This window comes from Urtica dioica, chromosome 1, assembly GCF_054948205.1.
Source record: "Urtica dioica subsp. dioica isolate 48M chromosome 1, U.dioica_male_clone48M_v1_H2, whole genome shotgun sequence".
Lineage (NCBI taxonomy): Eukaryota > Viridiplantae > Streptophyta > Magnoliopsida > Rosales > Urticaceae > Urtica > Urtica dioica.
In genome coordinates, this window is record NC_142756.1 from 54438482 (window position 1) to 54456691 (window position 18210).

At 44.7% G+C, this 18210-nt stretch overlaps 1 long non-coding RNA gene across 1 annotated transcript; it reads right to left on the reverse strand.

The window, feature by feature from the left end:
• Positions 1-3943: 3943 nt before the first annotated feature.
• Positions 3944-5946, reverse strand: LOC149408128 (uncharacterized). Its single transcript, XR_016301797.1, has 4 exons — positions 5600-5946; positions 5021-5159; positions 4366-4424; positions 3944-4162 (listed from the first exon to the last, which is right to left on the reverse strand). It is a non-coding gene; the product is annotated as an uncharacterized LOC149408128 (long non-coding RNA).
• Between the last annotated feature and the right edge of the window lie 12264 nt (positions 5947-18210).

Consider the following 18210-nt stretch of genomic DNA (forward strand, 5'->3'; position numbering starts at 1 on the left):
ACAAACCTTGGTCTCTTGACCTTTATCCATGAAACCGTCTGGTTGAGCCATGTAAATGCGCTCGTCAAGATTGCCATTCAGAAAGGCTGTCTTGACATCCATTTGCCAGATCTCATAGTCGAGAGCTGCAGCTATGGATAGGAGTATGCGGATGGATTTAAGCATCGCGACTGGCGAGAAGGTTTCTTCATAGTCAATCCCTTCTTGTTGGGTATAACCCTTCGCCAGAAGTCGTGCTTTGAACGTCTCAACGTTCCCATCAGGACCCCTTTTCTTCTTGTATATCCACTTACACCCTACGGGTTTAATCCCTTCAGGAAGGTCTACAAGTTTCCAGACATTGTTGACATACATCGAGTGCATTTCAACTTTCATGGCGTCAAGCCAAAGGTTTGATTCAGAACAAGCCATCGCTTGGCTATAGGAAACAGGGTCATCCATGTCGGAGACGGCTACAAGAGAGTCTCCATAAGACATGTACCTGTCAGGCTTTTGAGTAGCCCTCCCACTACGTCTAAGTACTACTTGACGAGATTCTGATGAGTTAGTTGTGTTTCAATTGGGGTAAGAACAGTTCTTACAGATGAGGTAGAAGCTTCCTCACCCAACTTTTCTTCAACCACAATTTTGCTTCTAGGTTTTGCATCTTTCATAAAGTCCTCCTCAAGGAAACGAGCATTCGTGCTAACGAAAGTCTTATCGTCCTCGGGACTATAGAAAGTAAAACCTTTGGTTTCCTTTGGATATCCCACAAACAGGCACAATTCTGACCTACTAGCCAACTTACTAGTCTTTTGCCTCAGCACGTGTGCATGGCAACCCCAAATTCGGATGCGGCCAAGATTCACTTTACGGCCAGTCCATCGTTCATAAGGAGTACCAGGAACCGTTTTGGACGGAATTTGGTTCAGAATATAGGCGGCTGTTTCAAGGGCATATCCCCAAAAGGAAAGAGGGAGTGATGAGTAACTCATCATTGATCTAACCATCTCCATAAGAGTTCGGTTTCTTCTCTCTGACACTCCGTGTTGTTGAGGTGTGCCAGGTGCGGTAAGCTGAGAAGCGATACCTTCTTCTTTAAGAAAGTCATCGAACTCTCCAGACATATACTCACCACCTCGATCAGATCGAAGGGTTTTGATCACTTTGCCATTTTGCTTTTCCACTAAAGCCCTAAAGACCTTAAATACGTTAAAGGTCTCGGATTTGTGTTTGAGCAAATAGACAAACCCATATTGTGAGTAATCATCGTTGAAGGTAACGAAGTATTCGTATCCTCCACGTGCCTGTTGGCTGAGCGGACCACATACATCGGAATGTACTAGTTCCTGCAACTCAGTGGCTCTTCGACCCTTATCGGAGAAAGGTCGCTTAGTCATTTTTCCTTCTATGCAGGATTCACAAGTAGGTAGTGAACCTATTGCAGAGGCTTGGAGTGGACCGTCCCTCACATGTCTCTTAATCCTATATAGACTGATATGACCAAGTCTTAAGTGCCATAGGTATGTTGATTTTGTTAGATCGGAGGATTCAGAAAGTTTGATCTTCTTTGGCTCCCTAATTAGATCATTATCTATTTCGGTGTATAAGATGAAAGGTTGAGTGCGATAAATGTAGAAAAGACCATTCTTCATACATGCATCAGTGACAAAAGAATTAGAAAAAGAAATATGAATTCCATTCTTTATAAACTTTAAATAATAATCTTGCTCGAAAAGTTGAGCAACAGATATTAGGTTTTTCCCAAAGGAAGGAACATAATAAACATTATTCAAATTTAAAGTTCGATCTTCAAAAGATAACTTCACGGATCCCACAGCCTTCACAGACACCACGCTCCCATTACCCCACTTGAAGCAGAAGTCACCATCCTCTAAGCTTTTGCTTTTCCTAAAACCAGTCAAGGAGCAGCAAATATGGTTAGTAGGAGCAGAGTCAATAATCCATGATGATACATTATCAGCTACTAAACAAGCTTCAGTAACAAGTACAATACCTTTTACTTTGGTTTTGAGGTAGGCAGGACAGTTCCTACGCCAGTGACCAGGCTCATTGCAGTGGTGGCACTTGTCTTTAGACTTGTCCACCTTTGGAGCCTTTGGCGCCTTCTTCTTCGTTTGAACCTTAGGTTGGTTCTTCTTCTCGGCATTGCGAGGTCTCTTCTTAGATCCAGAGGTGGAGGCAGTAGCATTTACTTCTCCTTGAGCCCTCTTTTTCTTAGTGAGTGCCTCAGCGGTTTGAAGTTCCTTCATGAGCTCGGTAACAGTGTACTCCAGCTTGTTCATGGAATAATTCAACTTGAAGGTATCAAAGGTTTCGGGGAGAGTTTCCAAGATCATATCTATTTTAGTCTCCCCATCAATATCGGATCCAAGGATCTCCATTTCGTTGAGATAGCTAATGATCAGCATCATATGATCTCTAACGGGAGTTCCATCCTTCATACGACAGTTCATGAATTGTCGGACCGCTTGTTGCCTAGCTTGACGTCCATGCCCTCCAAACATCTCATAGAGATTGTAGAGCATATTGGTGGCAGTTTCGTAATCACGATGTTGTTGTTGCAACACATTGTTCATCGATGCCAGAATGTAGCACCTCGCAATCTCATCTGATCGAAGCCAGGCCACCAGGGCGTCTTTTTCCTCTTGCGTCGAATCTTCATTCGTTTGAGGACAGGGGGTGGTGAGAACCCATTTGTGCTTGTCGACAGTAAGGACTATGTCGAGGTTACGTTTCCAGTCGACGTAATTGTCGCCTTCGAGTTTTTTCGAGCAAAGAATGGTTGAGAGAGGGTTGAGAGACATATTGCCTATAAAAGTTTAAACAAGTTTATGACTAGTCTTTGGTTTAGAATTTAAGCTTTATTAAGACTTTTATAAAATCCAAAGGTGTTATAAACCAAACGATAATTTACTCCCTCAAGAGAAGGCTGCAAAAAATATCCATTTATAAGTAAATGACACATCATTAATGCTAAGCCAAGATGTCAATACATCTATTTTGACTAGCCACCTTTTAAATTGGATTGATCACTCACATCCTTTTGCAGAGCCTCAAGGGAGGATTACTAGGGATTGAGCCTAAGTGTGCAACCAACCACTTAGTCCAAAAGGTCAACTTTGAAAAACAATCCCCCAAGGGGAGGCGTTGTCATCATCATGTCACTCTCGGACGTAGCTCATTGAGCAATGATCGAAGCAAAAACTCCTTCACTACCAGAAATTTAGCCTCTAACTACTGCCGAACGCTGTAGTCATTTTAAATCCACTACAGTTTACTGACTGTCATCTATTGCACTGGAGTCTTATCTCTTTGATTATGACTCCAGTGTTTGGCCGTAGTGTATCTGTTTTATAAGACTGTAGTTAAAATATATAACTACATTGTTTAGATGTAGTCTTACAAGTGGCATCTATAAATACTACAACGTTATGCTGTAGTTATATAGAACTCAATTACATAAGATAAAAAAAACTACAGTTTTAACAAATAGTCTTAATTGAGTCAATTAAACAGACTACGGCGTTTTTGTGGCATCTATTGCACTGGAGTCTTATCTCTTTGCCTATGACTCCAGTCTTTTCTGTTGAAGACTACATCTTTAAAATGTAGTTGTTGAAGTTAAAAGTGTATAAACACTACAGCTTTAGAAAGTAGTTTTAATTAATTGAATTTGACATACTACTGTGTTTTTGTGGCATCTATTGCACTGGAGTCTTATCTATTTGTCTGTAACTTCAGTCTTTTATGTTGAAGACTACATCTTTTAGGTGTAGTTTATATTCATGAAGTTATATTTTAACAATATAGACTACATCTTATTTATGTAGACAATTTTTTTTACTAAAAACATATATTTAAATAAATATAAATAAAATACATTTATAATAAATAAATATCCAAAAAACACCTAATAATTTCCAAAAAAAAAAAACTCATATTTCAATAAATCAATCATAAATCTCATTTCATTACAAGTATGTCAAACACACAACAAATTCTAAAACTTCCACAATAAATTACAAGTATGGCATTCAAAAGTCAAGACGTTCACAAAATGTACCAAATCATTATGGAATTGGAGACCTCACCTTCTCGGAGCTCGTTATTTATCAGAGATTTCACAGCGACGCTGCCGGCGAGACATGAGGAGGCCAACCTAAAGGCGGGAGATGGCGGACACAACCATCAAATCAATAATAAATCTCATTTACATAAATATCAGTGTAGCATACAAACACATAATAATAATATCCAAATATACCAAGTATAATTTGTTTTTCACAATCCATTCAAAGGTCTTTAGTGAGGAAACCCAAAGAACAAGAAAGGGAAAATCAAACAGTATGACATAAGTTTTACCTGAAATGCCACACCAATGCACTCCCATTGGTCGTTGCAGGCAGGGCCACCACTATTACCTAAAATTGAGCATAAGCCATGACTTAAGAAATAAACTTGAGGGCTGCATTATTGCTTCATTAGCACAGAAAATAAAACAATACATATCATGGCAGAAAATGCTTGCACAAGTATACAAAATCTAAGCTAGATGAAAAAAAAATAATAGAAACAGGATGGTATGTATGAGAAAATATATACCAGACAAAATTATTCATTCATATTATTATATAAGTTAAATTGAATGCACCATTTTTAGTTAAGGTCATCCCATTCAATAATTGTATTTATATTGTGAAAATACAAAGTAGGGTTTCTAGAGCTTCTGATATCCTAAGATTTTCCTAACTATATGTGTATAAATACGTATTCAATTTCAGCAAATAATACACCAGAAATTCCCAATTATCATAAGCTAGAAAAAAAATCGATTTGCTAGGTACTAAATTGAATTGAATAGGTGAAACTGAGGTAGAAGTACTTTAAATAAAACAAGGAAAATTGAAATTACAAATCCTTCTATTGTAAGAGTTATCAACACTATGAAGAAATGTAATATCATATTTTAGAATGCTGAAATACGACACCATTCTAGGTACTCATATTATGTTATTACCTTGAAATATTTGATTGAAAAAGGTCTGGTCATATGATTTCATTGCCTCAGTAATCAGCTCAGTGAAATGTCCCTCGACAACAGACTGCTTCTCCAAAGTTTGGAGCTCTCTGTTAATCGCAGCAGTGTCCTTGCTAACCTTTACATCGAAGTTCCGTTACAAATTACAACAAAAGAGATTCAATGCTATATAAACAAGAGAAAAGAGAGAAATAAATTCGGATCCAGTCTCAAATTCGGATCTATGAGAAATAAATTGAAGGGAATAGTGTGTGAATTGTATGACTTATTCGAGAAAAAAAAAAATTGTCTCTATAAAATAGCGAGTAACTCTTTTTTCTCAACCAAAAAGCGCTAGGAATAACTAAACCCGTCATCATCAACAAGAACGAAATCAACTCACAACGCATCTTTAAGTTCTAAATGAACTAGAATTAACATTCAAGATCGAGACTTAAAACAAAAAGCAGAAATACCCACCTAACATACAAACCTATTAAATTCTAAAGAGAAAAAAGCATTTGAGTAAGGCATTTCAACAAATAGGTGTTGTGTGATTTGAGCACCCAAATAACTCACCGACAAAATGGACCAGTCTATTGGCCGGAGCAGGAAAGCAAGGCTAGACGAGGCTCATGACGTCATATGATGACCAATCCAATACTCGAATACACGTCAATGAAAAATAAAACAAGCATTGGTCCATGAAACAGAAAATGCTTTAACGATCTCAATAACAAACTGTTGAACTAAAACTGACAATAATCAATGATGCATGATGTCCAAAGATAAAGACAGAAGCAAAAAAGGCTGTAAAAAAACTAAGGCTAAAACATTACCTCTCAATTTAAACTGCAACAATTACGATGAACTTTAATATTTAAGATCTCGATGTTTTACACATATTACAAATATATAATATTCTGATGTATCCATCTTCCTATCTTATATTTGCTTGGACAAAAATATCCTCATAATTCATCTTCCTCGTTTGATAATATTGCAAACCCATTTCTTCAACAAAGAACTATTTTAATAAATCAAAATCTGTAACTCAACGAAATCATATTGTTCAACAAAGGAATACATCTAGTAATCCAAAACATCAAAAATAAATAGTCCAGTAAATACATCTTATTAAAAATAGGTTTAGGCATATTTGAAAAAAAAATGGGTAAATTCTTTGTCTTTTTTTTTCTGCAAGTTCTTGTCAAGAGCATCAAAGAAGAAGTGCGCTGTCTCATCCCGATTTTTCGGGCCTGAAAAGGAAGTTAGAAAAAAAAATTATATATCGCCCACAACTCCCACCTTTCCAAGAAGTTCGCCGGAGAGCATGATCAGAGCAATTTTTCAGTCGCCGGAGTTGTCGATGTTCGGGCCTGAAAAGCAAGTTAGAAAAAAAAACCATCACCTCCATCAACTCCCACCTCGCCCAGAATTTCCCCGGGATGTGTGACCGGAATACTTTTCCAGTTGCCGGAGAATATAACCGGAGTACTTTGCTAGTCAACAGGGTATTTTACAAGAGTCGTCAATGAAGTGAAACGAGATTGAAAAATAGTGTATAGGAATATGATATATAAAATTATTTTGAAAAGTACTGATTGGGTAATTTGGGAAATTTGAATTTTTATTGATGGAATAAGGGATTCCTCCCACTTACTGGGGTAATAGGGATTACATCAAAATGACTGAATGACCATTCTACAGAATGACGATTCTCATAAAATTAAGCAAACCAAACAATGCAATGTATTTTTTGTCTTTCCATTCCATTCCATTCCAGCTTGATTCCATCCAACCAAACATACCCTAAGTTATCAGATAATAGTAATACGGCCTCAATTTTTCCATGGAAAATAAGACTTTATTTGCAACCATCAAAATTTGGGCTCCAGGCATAAGCGAGCAAAAGCCCCAATTCAATTTGAAATTCCAAAATCACATCCCTAGAACCCTGACTCTGAAATCCAAACCATAGGAGTAGAAATCCGAATATATTACCTTTTTCCTCACTAAAACCACTAAATCCCTTGGTGAACAGATTTCGGCGACGATCCTTTCTCACTCTCTATCTGCGTCCATCTCTCCCCCACTCTGGCTCTTTCTCTCTTTCGCTCTATTTCAGTGTGACCCAGTCACGCTCTCACTCTCGCTATCCCTGCTGATTCTTGCCCATGTTGAATTCTCACCTACAAAAAGAAGCCACAGGAGTCCATAAATTATCTCGAATAAAATGCAGACCCAAAACACCACAAAGCCAAACCCTAAATAAACACAGCAAAATCACAAAATCCGATGGACTAAAATCTAAATTACATATTTACAAAGAAGTTGAAGATAAATTTGTGGTTAATATCAGAGATAGATAGATAGATATATATATATATATATATATATATATATAGAGAGAGAGAGAGAGAGAGAGAGACTAACCCAAATTCGGGATTGGCGGAGAGCAGTGAGAGGCGACTTAGTGTTGTCGATTGGCGGTGAGGCCTATGGAGGTCGATTATGAATTTGGGATTCATAGAGACAGTCGGAAAGTAGAGATAGAAGCATAAAGCAAATGAGGTTTACGAATGAAAAAATTGGGGGTAATTTCTGTTACCGGTCGTTTTCAGAACACCGGAAATTCAAAAACAATTCGATGCCGGCCGGGCTTTGCCGGCCGGAAGCCCAACAGGCCCCGGCCCACCAGGCCCGAACGCCCCGATGCGCCCACGGCCCGACACGGCCGGTGCGCGCGCACCTACGCCCCCGGCCTTGAGGCCCCCGGCCCAATGGGCCTCAGCGCGCCCTATCGCGCCTGGCTCGCGCGCACTCTGCACCCCGGCCTCCCGGCCCGCGCGCGCACCCCGGCCTCCCGGCCCGCGCGCGCACCCCGGCCTCCCGGCCTGCGCGCGCCTTGGCACCACGGCCGAGCGCCCCTGCGGCCTCAGCCGGGTGTTCCCGCCACCTCGATCGAGCACCTTCGCCAGCTCGGCCACCTCGATCGAGCACCTTCGCCAGCTCGGCCACCTCGGTCGAGCGCCTTCGCCAGCTCGGCCACCTCGGTCGAGCGCCTTCGCCAGCTCGGCCACCTTGGTCGAGCGCCTTCGCCAGCTCGGCCACCTCGGTCAAGTGCCTTCGCCAACTCGGCCACCTCGGTCGAGCGCCTTCGCCAGCTCCGCCACCAGGGCCGAGCGCCTTCGCCACCTTGGCCGAGCGTTCTTGCCACCTCGGCCGGGCACACCCGCTGCCGGGCACGCCGCGCCCGGCCAAGTTCCGCGCCTGGTACGCCCCACGCCCGTCCAGGCGACATGTCCCACGCGCCCTGCGCCCTCTTCGGTGTGTGGCCTCGCGCGCCTCGCTCCCGGCCACCCAGTGGGCCTCAAGGGGCCGGCCCAAGGCCTCCCCTCAAACACTATAAATACCCCCCCCCCCCCTTGGGGAAGGAAAAAGGACCCCGTTTCTTGGACACAACTTATATCCTGGTTGATGCCAAGAACACTTCTCTTCTCTCGAGAACTCTCTCTCGCCCTCTTGTGACATTTCCAAGAGCGCTCACTCCTCCTCCTCTCTCGGCTCAGAAAGTCAAGGACCCCCCTCCACGAGAGGGAGCGCGCTCCTCTTCTGCGACCCGAGCCTCTGCAGTACATACTGCCCTCCTGCTTCTTGGCCCTTGAGCTAGAACTCCGAGCTACGAGCACGCGACCCCTCTAAAGCCTTCGCTAGAAGCTACGAGCCGGGTCCTGCCCTAAAGCCTTGGATTCACAAAGCCTCCGAGCCCAAGATAGCCTCCCCACACAAATTGAACTACGTTCTGACCTGATCCCTACTATAGGATACGTAGGCAGCCAACCTTTGGCACGGTCACACCCCCCAAAACACACCTCAGGGTTTGGAGGGTGCAGCTCGGTCTACGAGCTCCCGTTTTTGGCCCGGGCGCGATCACTTGGTCCGGCCTTGGATCGAACCGCCCGAGGTATCTAATCGTTGTTCATTTTCGTGCGACAACATTTTGGCGCTAGAAGGAGGGGACTTCCCGACTTACACGGCCCGAAATCCCTTCTACAGTTCGACCCCTTTCTTCTCGACTCGAGAAAGACATGAGTGGTCAACCACCCGTTCGTTCTGAGGGCGTGAACAACCCCGAAAATGCAACCGCGGTGAAAAAATACTTCCTGCACTCCCGAGCGCAAGGCGATGAGGAGTCTCTCAACGACGAGAGCCCCACTCCCACTCCCCCCTCCTCTTCAGGACAGTCGGGACGACCGTATCCTTGAGATGGAGGAGAAAATCCGCCGGCTAAAGATAGCCAATGCAAGGTACCACCGCCAACTGGCGGGTAAGGCGCCTGCACACGGCTCCCCCCAGGGGAATCTGAGGACCTCATGGACGAGGGACCTGATTGTGACCCCGACTGTGAAGGCTTGGAAATTTCGGCGGACGTCGAGACTTCTCTCACCAAGGACGGGGAACGCCCTGTTGAGATTGAAGCCGGTCCGTCGAAAACAAAAGCAATACCGGTCTCCTCTCAGGAGGAGACCTCCCGACGTTCAGCCCATGACCGACTCGGTCAAAGAGGCAATGTCCTAGTACAACAGTTCGGCGAGTAAGGCGCATGGCCCGGAGCTCGCACCCCCATACCGCTGGGCCGGATCTTAGAGATCGACTTACCGCCCAACGGAACAACCATGGCGAAGACCTCAGAGAGAGGTTGAGCGCTCGTAAGGGTCACAACCCTACGGCCCCAATCAATGGGGAACCTCGCACGGCTCAAGGGTCGAACGAAAGGCGACAGGTGACTCCACCTGAACAAGGAGCGACCCCCAACACTGGCCTCGACGTCGTCACCATGATTCACAACCTCCGTAACGAGGTGCGCGACCTGCGTGAAGGCGGCTTCGCCGGTGATACATACGGGGTCATGGAAGAACATTCCTCTCCCTTCACCGCCCAAATCCTTGCTGAGGTGTGCACGGGAAACTTCAAACTCCCGAATCTCCCTCCATACAATGGGAAATCTGATCCCACGTATCACATCCAACATTACGAGACTTCGATGACGATGCAGGGCATCTCACCTGGGGCTCTATGCCAAGCTTTTAGTCTTACCCTCACCGGACCCGGTTTCGGGTGGTTTAAGAATCTAAGACCAGGGAGCGTCCAATCGTTCAAAGACCTGAAGGACGTGTTCCTGGCACGGTTTGCTACATCCATGGTCCAAAAGAAGACCAAGATGTACTTATGGTCAATCAGGCAAGAGAATAACGAGTCCTTGAGACAGTATCTCACTCGATTCACCACAGAATCGAACAAGGTCGACCGCTTTGACGACACTGACGCGATTACGGCCATAATCGAGGGCTTGCGCACTGGAGACTTCCTAAAGTTCGTCGTCGGCAGAGTCCCTTCTACGATGGCCGAGTTAATGAACCGAGCCAAAACCTTTATGGGGCTAGAAGATTACCTCGACGGCCGCAGGAGCAGTAACCGAATCTCCCGCCGTCGGGACGAGTCCGGCAACGAGCCTGGCAATCCCCGTAAGAGGATAAACAAGGGAGGTCAAGCTTCCGATAGCCGACCCCATACGTCTCGCGAGCAATTTCAGAGACTACTCGGGTTACACTACCTTGAACGCCCCGGTAGAGCAAATCTACGCTGTGGCGCGTGACAAGTTCGTCGCTCCGGCTCCAATAAGAGGCAACCCCGCGTCTCGCGACCGGTCCCCCTATTGCGAGTTCCACCGGGATTACGGTCACACGACCGCTCAGTGCTTCCATCTTAGGAAACAAATTGAGACGTTAATCCAAAAGGGGAACTCAAAGAGTTTCTCCTTCGCTTGGTAGGAGCGGCAGCCCCCACCGGCAACAGGCCACAGCCTGAAAAAGGTGGAGGGACCAACCCAAACACCGACCGCACGGCGGTCATAGCTACGGCTGATGCGCAACTCCACGTCGTCACCACCATACTAGGTAGCTTGCAAGACGGGGACTCGGCCCGTCAAAGGAAAAAGCTCCTCAGAGCTGCCTCCCATGAAGGCCTTGCCGGGCAGGTTAACCTCACCTACGAGGAACCTCCATCCGTACCTTACGAGACGATACAATTCACTAATGAAGAGGCCAAGCGAGTTGTGCACCCGCACAATGACGCTATAGTCCTTAAGGCCCAGGTGGCCAACAACTTGGTAAAAAGAGTTCTTATTGATAACGGCAGCGCAGCCGATATAATCATTAACACCACCCTCGAGCGCATGAAGCTCGGGGGGCTCCACCCTGTCCCAACTCAGACACCCCTGTTTGGATTCACAGGAGAAAAGGTCATGACTGAAGGAATCATCAATTTTCCAGTCACCTTCGGAACTGCCGGAGGCATCGAAGTCGTTCACATGGTCCCCTTTCTTGTGGTCGACCAGGAGTCGCCCTACAATGTTATCATTGGGCGACCCACGTTGAACGGACTAAGGGCTATCACTTCCACTTATCACCTGTTAGTGAAATTCCTCACCAAAGAGGGAATTGGCGTCATGGCCGGTGATCAGACCCAGGCAAGGATATGCTACGTCCAAGGCGTGGACGGCAAGCCCGCTGAAAAGAGGGTTAACACGATCTACCAACTGGAAGACGACTACCCATGTGATCAAAAAGACGCACGGCAACTCGGGGAATTAGACCCCCACGACGATCTCGAGAGGTTGAAAGTTGACACCCCCTACGATCTCACTTCGATCGTTCTCGACGAAGCTAAACGTGACCAGGTAGTAAAGATCGGTGCACAACTCCCTCTCGCCATCAAAACTCAACTCGCGGCCTTCCTTCGGGAGTTTAAGGATGCCTTTGCATGGACACATGCAGACATGCCCGGCATAGACCCCGATGTGATTGTGCACCGATTGAATGACGATAAAACCATCGCTGAAAAGGTACAAGCTAGACGTGCGTTCAACCCCGAACGGTACCTAGCAATAAACAAGGAAGTCGAAAAACTTCTCTCCGCTGGTTTCATCCGAGAAGCCAAGTACCCGAAGTGGGTGGCCAATGTGGTCTTAACAAAGCCTGCCCGAAAGATTGCTTTCCACTCCCACGCATCGAACAACTGGTCGACGCCACGGCAGGACATGAACTACTAAGTTTCATGGACGCCTACTCGGGCTGAAACCAGATACGAATGCACGAGCCCGACCAGATCAAGACAACCTTTGTCACTGATCGCGGCCTCTACTGCTACAAGGTCATGCCTTTCGGCCTTAAGAATGCAGGAGCTACTTACCAACGATTGGTAAACCGGATCTTTGCCGACCTAATCGGCAAGACCATGGAAGTATACGTGGACAACATGCTCGTTAAAAGCCTGTTGGCTACAACCACGTAGACTACCTGAGGGAGATGTTCTTAATCCTCCGCCGGTACAAAATGAAGCTCAACCCCAACAAATGTGTGTTCGGGGTCAAGTCCGGGAAGTTCCTGGGCTACATAGTTAGCCGTCGAGGCATCAAAGCGAACCCCGAGAAAATCAAGGCACTCCTTGACATGAAGTCCCCGTGATGTGTCAAGGAAGTCCAAAGTCTGACCGGTCGGATTGTCGCCCTAGCGCGTTTTGTGGCCAGAGCAACCGACAAGTGTCAACCGTTCTTCAAAGCAATTAAGAAGACGGACGGCTTTGAATGGACGGACGAGTGCGAAACGGCCTTCCAAGAAATGAAGGCCTACTTCGGGAAACCCCCGTTCCTCTCCAAGCCAAAAGAAGGCGAGACGCTTTACATCTACCTCGCCGTCTCCGAACGAGATGTGAGCGCTGTGCTGATCCGTGAAGAAGACAGGGCTCAATGGCCCATCTTCTACATAAGCAAAGCCCTACTCGACGCCGAAACGCGTTATACAGAGATAGAGAAGCTCTCTCTTGCTCTCCTCGTAGCCGCCAAAAAGCTACGCCCATACTTCCAGGCTCACCCAATCGTTGTCCAGACCGGACACCCAATCGGTAAGGCTCTTCAAAAGGGAACATCGAGTCGCATGGCGATCTGGTCTCAAGAATTGAGCGAGTACGGGATTGAGTTTCATCCGCGGCCGGCAATAAAGGCTCAAGCCTTAGCTGATTTCGTGGCAGAATTCTCCTACACTCCCGACATGGGAAGAGCAGAAGATGGCTCGACCGACGATTGGTCGGCTCGAAAGAGAAAGGTCGACCCTACGGGTCCCATCTGGGAACTACACGTAGACGGAGCATCTAATGCCCAAGGAGCAAGCGCCGGCGTGATTTAGACAAATCCCGACCGAGAAAAGTTAAGTTACGCCCTCCACTACGGGTTCCAGGCCTCAAACAATGGGGCCGAGTACGAAGCCCTCATCGTAGGGCTAGAGCTCGCTCAAAAGCTCAACGTACAGAATTTACGAATACACTGTGACTCGCAGTTAACCGTAAATTAGATTAAAGGCGATTACGTTGCCAAAGAACCTAACATGATCGCCTACTTGGCAAAGGCAAATGCCAAGCTAGATGCTTTCTCCTGGTTCGAGATCGTCCAGATCCCGCGAGAAGAGAACTCCGAGGCCGACGCCTTAGCTCGCCTCGGATCCGGTATCGCCGAAGACGGGTTGGGAACCATCCCAATCGAGTCTCTCTTGGGTTTGCTCGCTCTTTTGGGCTGGTGCGTTTTGTTTTTCTTTTGGTGGATGCACTTAGTTTTACTCGGCCATGAAAACTTAGTGGCAAAGTAATTGACCAAGTTATGTGTTGGGTTGGCAAGGGTAAACCATGACACATGTGTGATGACGAGGCAAGCTAAAACTTATCCTTTTAATTACAATCCAACATCTTTTTCTTGTTTCCTTTCAAATGGGTCCCTTAAAATTGTTACAACCACGTCCTTTTCATATAATTATTTAATTAAATCCATCACCGAACGGATTATAATTATATGATTCGAACCGAGAATTTTCTCGTTCGTTCTCGAATAATTTAAATATATTTAAGGTTTCTCGGAATTAATTCTCGTCCTTCATAATTTATTTCTTAAATTAATTTCCGGAATGTTTCCTCGGAATTAATTTATTAATCGAGTTAAACTCGATAATTCCTTTATTTATTCCGAGATTTCCATAACCTTAATATATTTAAAATTAATTCGATAAATCCATTGGAGTATAATTCACTCGAGAATTTAGTTGTAACAACGGAAACTCGTTATTTACTTCCAAATCTCCAAATACGAGTGACGCAGAAGCTTGTCCTTACAATCCCTACCCCCTTAAGTTAGTTTCGTCCTCGAAACTTAAAGCAAAGCAGGGTACTCTTTCTGCATCACACTATCGAGCTTCCAGATAATTTTCCATGTTCAGAAAACAAGAGAGGATATACCTTCTTCTAAACGTGTCATCGCTTGATGAATAACAAACTGATTCTGGTCTTAAAGTCCACACACGTATCATACTCAAACTACAGTGGTGACTTGAAATAGTCACTTCCTAACGGTTAGATATAACTAACCAGGAATTCACTTCATCATAAACTGAGATTACCTCCCACCAGCTTCGAGCTTCAAGTTCCAGCTGGTTCACAGCACATGCAACCCTCTCAGCATCTGTAAGTTGCATGTACGTGAAGATCTGTTGGATCCTTTTAATCCAATTTTCCGCAAGGGAAGGATCAGCATCTCCATCGAAAGTCGGTGGTTTCTGCTTACGAAAACGCTCATATACAGGCTCCCCGACAGTCGGTGCCATTATCGGAATCTGGAACAGCGGAACCTCATCTGGTGCCATAGCTGGAGCTTGTGGTGGCGCTTGCACATTCAGACCACCTAAATTCACATTCACATTTGGCATGTTCTCACCTTGTCCTCCAGTTTGTTCTGGTCGATGCACCTGGGGTTCAGGGTCTCGTTGACCCTGTGGAGGTTGTTGCTCATTCATTCGCGCAATAAGTTGCGTGATACCTGTTCTGCTCTTCTATTTTAGCATCTCTTCGACGAGCATCTTCTGCTTGACGCTCTAAAGCCCTGCTAATTTCAGTCATTTCTTGTGAAAGATCCGTCTGCGTTCGCTTCTTAGGTCCCATTCTTAATCCTTACTTCACCTAAGAGTAGGATTGGGTAAGCATACAGTTATCCTAATGTAACCGCTATCTTTCACAAAGACTCAACAAGATATTATAGATAAGGCTATCTTAAACATCAGCTGACTTATAAGTAAGTAAGTTAGTGTATGTACGACCACAAGTCTACAGAAACGGCTCAACCTGGGCTCTGATACCAAAAATTCTGTCACGACCCGCGAGTCTTAGCTCGCCTACGAGCCGCGGCAGAGATCTTCGTATCTTACTTAACATAAATAAAATTCATAAAAACCTTGGTGGAAGCGCTTCCGGAAAACATTTTCTAGAAAACTTTTAAAATATTTACATAAACGTCTCAAAACTATGGGCGAATTTTTCGTTTTTTCTACAACATACTATTTAAAACTTTACAAACAAAAAGACTCGTCTCTTTTTAAAAACAAAACAGACTCATTCGCCCTTGACTTAGCCACAGGTCGGCAGCCGTACATACACACGCCTACTTACTTACCGGTTTCGCTGATGCTCTGCTCAATCTTCTTTAGCCCTTCCTTTATCTACAATATCAAGATAATAACTGTGAGTCGAAAGACTCAGTAAGCGGATATCTACATATCTAATGCACAATGCACATAACACATAAACAATACATAACATGAGATCATATCTTTTCATAACTTGCGGAAGTATCGTCTTATGTCCCGATAAATCCACCTTACTTGAGAATCAATCAGCTTAGGTCCCGATAGATTCATCCTGCTTAGGAATCACTCAGCTTAGGTCCCGAGAGATTCATCTTACTTAAGAATTCACCAGCTTAGGTCCCGGTGATTCACATCATAACATTCTTTTATCATAATCTATGGAATTACCAGCTTAGGTCCCGGTAACTCCTCTTACTTGAGAATATGCCAGTTGAGGTCCCGGCAATTCCCATCATACAATACATTTCCTGCTCGGGATCCCTTAATGATATCCGCACGACACATGTCTTATTGGCGCCAGACAGGAGGATGCACAGTCTCCTGCCTAATCCCCATGTGGTACCAGCACGAAGCATAATAGGTACCTGCTAACAAGGGGTATATGTCGGAGGCGGTACCATTCTATGTTTTCTCTTTAATTAACTTAACATGAGAGACTGCTTAATTCGGGTTTAATCCCGATCTTACCATATATTCTTTTCGCTTATTAACTCTTGACTTATAAGATCTTGAGATGCGACTCCCAAAGATCCTATCATAATATTCTCGCTTTTGAATACGAGTCTTAACTTCAGTCTCTCATAATCCAGTTCACTAGGACTGGATCTCTGGAAGGTGGCTAACTAAACACATAGCAAAGGCTCGGGTTCCTAGTTACCTCAAGCCATTTTTGTTAGCCGAACTAATTCCGTTTCCCAATTCGTTAGCGGCTTAAAGCCCTTAATCTTGATAGTGAATTGTCTTTTGGTTTATCTTACTCTTGCTTACTAGAAAGCATATAGAAAATGCACGTACAATATATGTATATATATAAAGATATATATAATATTTCTCGATATTGTAGGTGCCTAAAATCCACTTACCCGGATAACGATTCTTTCGAATCATGAATTCTTCTCTTCCAGATAAAAGGATTCTTCTTAACTTCACGTATAACCCAGTCCTCGTAAGCTTCTCCTGCTAATCCTGATAGCACTCTGGACTTATCTATGGAAGAGAAAGATCGAACATCGAGCATACTCAGTATCTCGTCCATTGATCTACTAATGTACCTACTTCTACTGAAAAGAGAGCTCATATAAAACGTATTCAAAACGTTCTCCTAGTCACGCTACTCAGAGCGTCTAAAAAAACAAACATCAGGGAATACATGACAGAACAGAGACGGGAAAGAATCGACGCCTACGAACTTAACAACTTCCCTGATCTAGGCTAAGAAACACCCCGCTATTCGACCACCTATTCTTTTGACGGGACAAAGCCCATTGCTTAGGATAGGTTCCCGAAGGTCGAAACTAAAAGAAAAGAACGTATAAAGAAACTCTTACTAACAATCTATAGAATACGTAAGTTATATGAAAATAACTCAAACCGACACTTCTCAAATGTGGTTTAGAAAATATTTTATGACTTGTCTCTTTTTATTGATAAGTTATAACGTTTGAGAACGTAAATAAAACATTTCTTGTTGATATTCTTTTTCCAAATTAAAAGAGTCGAGCTTATAGTCGAACTCGATTTTTAATACGTAATTAAGATAAATATACTAAATAATTACGTGAATAATCAACGAGTTTAATAATGATACATATTAATTTATTTTTCTTACTAACTTATATTAAACGAGCTTAATTACAAAACATACATATTGATATTATATCGCAACTCTCATAATCTAGAACGACCCAACAAAAATAATTATAGGTTAGCACTAGCACGAGTCGAGACTCGGGAAATTTGGACTCGCTAACACCGGGCAGAGACTGCCATAAACAGCCCCCTGAGAGCCGCCACAGCGTTGTTGCCGTCCTCGGCCCAACAGCTCGTCCCAACCGAGCCGATGAACCTCGCTGACCAGCCCTGCTCCGTCGTCACCCGCGCAGCAGCTCTGACACTCTTGGACAGCGCCCTCGCCGTCCCGAACCGCTGCCCCGAGACCTATGCCGCCCACCTAGACCGAGTCTAACACTAAACACAACTCGCAACAATATCACAAAAAATAACAATAACTCGTCCAAAGAAACCCAAAAGAACTAATCTCAGTCACACGGCCAGAACCAAAACCACACGGCCAAGACTTAATCCACAACCAAACCCGTCCAAAACCAAGAACACCACCATAATCAGAGGAATCATCACCGAAATCCTAACTCACAACCAAAAGCCCCAATTCCAAATAACAGAACCCTAAATCAGATTCAATTAAAATTGGGGTGAAGAATCCCTTTACCTAGCCTGAAGAATCGAATCACCCAGATGAAATCCCTCCTCCTCTCACCGGCGATTCCTCTCAGTCCGGCGTCCTCGGCGGCGCTCGCTCCTTCTCGTCCGCGCGCAGGTGGCGCTAGGGCTCGGTGGCTGGCTGGATGGCGCGCGCACGGAGCTGGGGTTACGGGCTGGTGCTGGTGGTCACGTTCCTCTCCCTCGGTCGGTCTCCTTCTCAGTCTC